The sequence below is a fragment of the Panthera uncia genome, chromosome F1 (assembly GCF_023721935.1).
Source record: "Panthera uncia isolate 11264 chromosome F1, Puncia_PCG_1.0, whole genome shotgun sequence".
Classification (NCBI taxonomy): domain Eukaryota; kingdom Metazoa; phylum Chordata; class Mammalia; order Carnivora; family Felidae; genus Panthera; species Panthera uncia.
In genome coordinates, this window is record NC_064813.1 from 57,709,080 (window position 1) to 57,715,099 (window position 6,020).

Genomic DNA, 6,020 nt, shown 5'->3' on the forward strand with positions numbered 1-6,020 from the left:
CACATTGAGAGGTTCAGGTCTGGTGTTCATTCTAGCATCATGTCATGGAACAGAAAAGAAAAAAATAGAAAAGGAAATGCTCTAGGGGCACCTGGGTGGCTTGGTCGGTTAAGCGTCTGACTCTTGAATTTCGGCTCAGGTCATGATCTCTTTGTGAGTTTGAGCCCTGCATCGGGTTCTGCACTGATGGCACAGAGCCTGCTTGGGATTCTCTCTCTCCCTCTCTCTCTCTCTACCCCTCTTGCGCTTGTCCCCTCTCTCTCTAAAATAAATAAACTTAAAAAAAAAATAGATGTTCTAGCCAGTACCTTCTCATGTAACTTCGTTTTCTCTCGAAGTTTATCTGTCTTCACAGCCACAGCCTAACTGCCTTCTCACTGTACGAAAACGAACAGGTGTGTTTGAGATTAAGGAAAGTATTAATAACTCTTCATTTGTATTATGCATTACAGTTTACAAAGTATTGTCTCGCACTTCATCTCATCTGATCGTCACAAAAATTCTGAGGTAAGCAGGGGAGATACTCTATCACGAACGTATAGACAAGTGAATTAAGTCTCAGAGAGGTTCCATGAAATACTTAGGGTCCTGCTTTGGGTGAAGAAGATGGCAGTAAAATTTAGGTGTTGTGAATTACAGCCCAGATCTTGTTCATTCCATTATGATGATGTATCAAAACATGAAAAGTATAGCAATCACTTTAACTTGTTTTCTTCACTTAGAAAAATCTGTGTCAGACGCAGCCTGCCAATTAAGGAGTATATTGACTGAATGAAAATCCAGGCACATCGATAAGAATGTGTGAATTCTTGGTATAGGCATAATAGGAGGTAATAAACAAACAATGGACAGTGGTGTCTCTCATCGTGGGGCTGACAAGGCAGAAACAAATTCAAGATCTGCCTCTAGGGGCGCCTGGGTGGCTCAGTCAGCTAAGCGTCCGACTTCGGCTCAGGTCATGATCTCGCGGTCCGTGGGTTCGAGCCCCGCGTCAGGCTCTGTGCTGACAGCTCAGAGCCTGGAGCCTGTTTCAGATTCTGTGTCTCCCTCTCTCTCTGCCCCTCCCCCGTTCATGCTCTGTCTCTGTCTCAAAAATAAATAAATGTTAAAAAAAAAAAAAAGATCTGCCTCTATTCACTGAGTTAAAGGCTACGTCCATATCTACATGGATCACATGCAGACGGGTCTTTGTAGGACTGAATAGGAGTGGACTTTTATCTGGTGCCTGATTGTTTCTTTTGGAGCATGAATCTTGGATGAAGAGTTTCAAATACATTAATTTTTAAAAAATTAACTTATTCAGAGGATACTAGTCCTAGGATTTGCAGGCCACATCCATAAAGGGTCTGCTTATTTCCTTTTGAAATATTTAAAACATATTCCTTTTTGGGGCGCCTGGGTGGCTCAGTCGGTTGAGCGTCTGACTTCGGCTCAGGTCACGATCTCGTGGTCCTTGAGTTCGAGCCCCGCGTCGGGCTCTGTGCTGACAGCCCAGAGCCTGGAGCCTGTTTCAGATTCTGTGTCTCCCTTGCTCTCTCTCTGCCCCTCGCCCGCTCATGCTCTGTCTCTCTCTGTCAAAAATAAATACACATTAAAAGAAACAAAATTTAAAATATATTCCTTTTTATATTTTTATTTATGTATTTTTTTTTACTTTAGAGAGAGTGTATGTGGGGGAGAGGGGGAGAGGAAGAGAGAGAATCTTAAGCAGTCTCCACGCTCAGCTTGGAATCTGATGCAGGGCTTGATCCTATGACCTGAGCCGAAATCAAGAGTTGGACACTGAACCAACTGAGCCACCCAGGTGCCCCTAAAATATAAATATTCTAATGCAATCCAGCAGATAAAGCCCTTGTGCTATAAATATGGATAAATAACTAGACCCCAAAAGGCTACACTTACCTCTTCATTAAAGAATGATTGGCCTGGTTTTGTGTTCATTTTTTAGTTTAATTTCCTTTGTTGTTGTTGTTGTTCATAATAATAAATGTTACCACTTATTGAGAAAACCAGTGCACCAAGACTCATGCTAAGCACTTTCTGCCTTTCTCAGATCACCCTGTTTTACAGAATAAACCTGAGGCTCAGTTAGGTGAGGTGCTTGGTTGAATCCAGACCTTTCTGACTCCATAAAGCTAGTTGGTTTTTTGGTTTTGTTTCTTTTTGGTAATAGTGTCACTGATAAAATTCACATGCCATACAATTCACTCGTTCAAAGTGCACAATTAAATGCTTTTTAGTATATTCACAGAGTGAATTCTGCAACCAGGATCCCAAAGGAACCCTGTACCCACCCCTCCGGCTATCACTTCCGGCTATCACTTCCGCCTCATCTTCTCATCCACCCCCCCTCCCCTCTCCTCGCCCTAGGCAATCACTAGTCTACTTTCTCCATTTCTGTAGACTTGCTTACTCTGGACATTTCGTATAAATGGAATCAGATATTGTAGGGTCCTTTCCATTTTTTACAGTAGCCCCAAGTGCACAAAATGGGATAAACCACAACCCGTGGCTCATCATGCACTGTCAATATTAGTCCACGGAGAGCCTGCCACTTAATTAAAAAACTAGACCATTAACAATAATTTACGTCCCTTAACGATGAGCTTTTCCTCCATCCTTTCCCTCTGCCCTCCCATTCAGAGGTAACCACTCTGCATGGAAGTTTTGTTTATCATTCTCTTGTTTTTTGGGTTTTTTTTTAATATATATGTAGCTTCATCACAAGCTACATACATTTATAAGCATTTTAGTCTTTAGTTGCACTTTAGAGTTTGAACTCTATGTAGTCATGAAGTCGTACACAGGGACACGTTTCTTTCACTCAGTATGTTACGGGGTTCCCTCTACACTGGTGTGTAAATCTACAGTTTTATTCATTTTTCCTTGTGCGACTATCACAATTTATCCGCTCTCATGCCACTAAGCATTTGTGGGTTCTTTCTAGTATTCCCAGTCTGTTGGTGCACACGTACAAGCATTTCTCGAGTAAACACTCAAGAATAGTATTGGTAAATGGTACCAAAAAAACCCAACCTATTTCTTGTATTTTATTCCCCATCATCTTAATTTTTGCTGAGTGGGTCTGAACTGGAATTCCACTATGCTCTTGATTTGCATTTCTCGGACTTAGGTGTTTGTGGTCCATGTTTAACTTCTGTGAAATACTTGTTCATGTGTTTTGTCCATTTTTTTCTATCGGGCTCTTTCTCCTGTTCTTATTGATCTGAATTTATTTTAATCCTGTCAGTTTATGTGTTGCAAATACTTTCTTTTTTTTTTTAAGATTTTATTATTTTTTCATTATTTTTTAAATAATTTTTTATGTTTATTTATTTTGAGAGAGAGAGAGACAGCACGAGCAAGAGTGGGGAGGGGCAGAGAGAGGAGAGAGAGAATCCCAAGCAGGCTCCATGCTGTCAGCACAGAGCCCAGTGCAGGGCTCGATCTTGAAAACACCCAAACAACTGGGCCACACAGGTACCCCTTTAACATTTTATTTTTCAGTAATCTCTGCACCCAATGTAGAACTTGAACTCACAACCCCGAGATCAAGAGTCACATACTCTACCAACTGAGCCACCCAGATGCCCCACAAATCTTTTAACAGACTACATTTAATTTTCTTAAAGGTATCATTTGACAGGCAAAAGGTCCTAATTTAATTTAGTTATTTTGCCTGTCATCTAATCTAGATCAACTATATGAGGAACTGTTTCTCAGGCAGTGGACAACAGACAGCACAAGACCGGGATTACCGAAGAAGTGCAACTCATAAACTAAGTTCTACACAGTCTGACTTCTCCACCTTGGAACAACCTCTCCCAAACAGCGCACTGGGCCGGAGTCCCAAGCAAAGCACAGCAGTCCCGCTAAGCCAGTGAGCCGGAGGTCAGAGTTGGGGGCAGCTGAGCAAGGAGGGAACTGTGCGGTGGACTGCGTATCCTCAAAAGTGTGTGAAGCCCTTGAGTCCGTGGTTGATGGCTGCACTGTCCATAGACTGAAAGATGGGTGTATTTTAGCAGAAAGCATGAACTCAACTATTGCACAATTTCTGTATTTCAGAGGCTTTTAAGAGAAAACAAGACTTTAAATTATCTTTAGTTCCTGTTATCTGCTGTCAAAAATCGTCATGATGGGTGTTCACTTAAGATTTGTTAAGTATTGGGGCGCCTGGGTGGCTGTCGGTTGAGCTTCCGACTTCAGCTCAGGTCATGATCTCACGGTTTGTGAGTTCGAGCCCCGCGTCGGGCTCTGTGCTAATAGCTCGGAGCCTGGAACCTGCTTCAGATTCCGTGTCTCCTTCTCTCTCTGCCCCTCCCCTGCTTGTGCTCTGTCTCTCAAAAACCAAAAATAAATTTAAAAAAATAAAAATAAAAGATTTGTTAAGTATTCATTATTATCCTAGGCATTGGTTATATTTTTCATTCTTCATAGAAATCCAGTGAGAGAAATCCTACTATCTCTCAACTATAGGTAAAGAAACTATGAAAGCTCAGTAATTTGTCCAAGAAGTCACAGAACTACCTAATGATAAACCCAGAAGTCAAACCTAAGTCTCCCGAGGCCCCTACCCTGGGCACAGGAGCCCCAAGATACTATTTCCTATGCAACGGGCACACTAGGTCATAGCTTTCATGAATTTCCATTCAGTTCTACTCAATATTTATTTTTTAATGTTTATTTATATTTATTTTCGAGGGTAGGGAGGGGTGGAAACAGAAAGAGAGACCATCCCAAGCAGGCTCCGCACTGTCAGCACAGAGCCCTATGCGGGGCTCAAACTCACAAACCGTGAGATCATGACCTGAGCTGGAATCAAGAATCGAACGCTCAACTGACCGAACCATCCAGGTGCCCCTTCTATTCAATATTTAATGCGCTAGAAATTCTGTTGAGGGTTGCCGATAAAAGATTATTAAGTTCAGATAATGTACTATTAAGAAGGACAGGGACGCCTGGGTGGCTCAGTCGGTTAAACGTCCAACTTTGGCTCAGGTGATGATCTCACAGTTCGTGAGTTCAAGCCCCATGTCGGGCTCTGTGCTGACAGCTCAGAGCCTGGAGCCTGCTTCAGATTCTGTGTCCACCACCCCACCCGGCCTCTCCCCTGTTCGCGCTCTGTCTCTATCTCTCTCTCTCAAAAATTAACTAAATGTTAATAAAAAAAATGTACAAAGATAACATAACAATGTGATGATTTGAGAAGAGGCTGTGAGGGACCAGTGAGGACACAGAGGGGAGACCGACCTACCCAGCCCGGCAGAGGACAGGCTTTGCTGGAGCTGCTAGGCTCTGGGTTGCGAATCCCCTCTACTCTTTTCCTTGCTGCCTAGCTCAGGGCTCTGCGGGTCACAAACACTGACGGAACTGGGAGGCAGTACTCGCAGTACAGATAGAGCGCGTGCTCTCTGGAACCACAGTGGTCAGGTTAGGGTCCTGGTGCCACCATCTATGAACTGTGACTTTGTGCAAGTCACTTAACCTCTGAGACCCCCCTTCCTTCCTGGGTAAAATGGGAATAACTCGTAAGATTGTGGGGACAGTAAGATATCATGTAAAGCCCAAAGTGCTTGATAAATTTTAGCCATTATTATTCATGAAACTGACTATAGTGGACCTAAAAATCACAGTAGATTCACACCACTCTTATTGCATCGTGCAATATGATCATTGGGTATGAAAACCCTAGCAAGTTAAGGTGTGTGTGGAAACCAAGAACCAAGTCTACTTGTTTCTCTTGCAGTCCCACCTCCATTTGCCAGAGATCATGAGAACCCGTAAATCCTACTTAACAGCTTTTGACTAAAGTTTCAGAGAGGAGATGCCCTGACAATCTCGGCCTGAGCTTTGAGACCTTGTCCATGTCATCCGGGCATTTCATTCCTGTAGGGCTGACCTTCCACAGAAGGGTGGGTCTCCAACCCACTCGCCAGCCCCCAGAAGTTGCTGGTCCTACCCATGTGGTCGATTGAACTTGGTTTATGTTGGTCTGTGGGGCACCTACGTGTTTCACATGT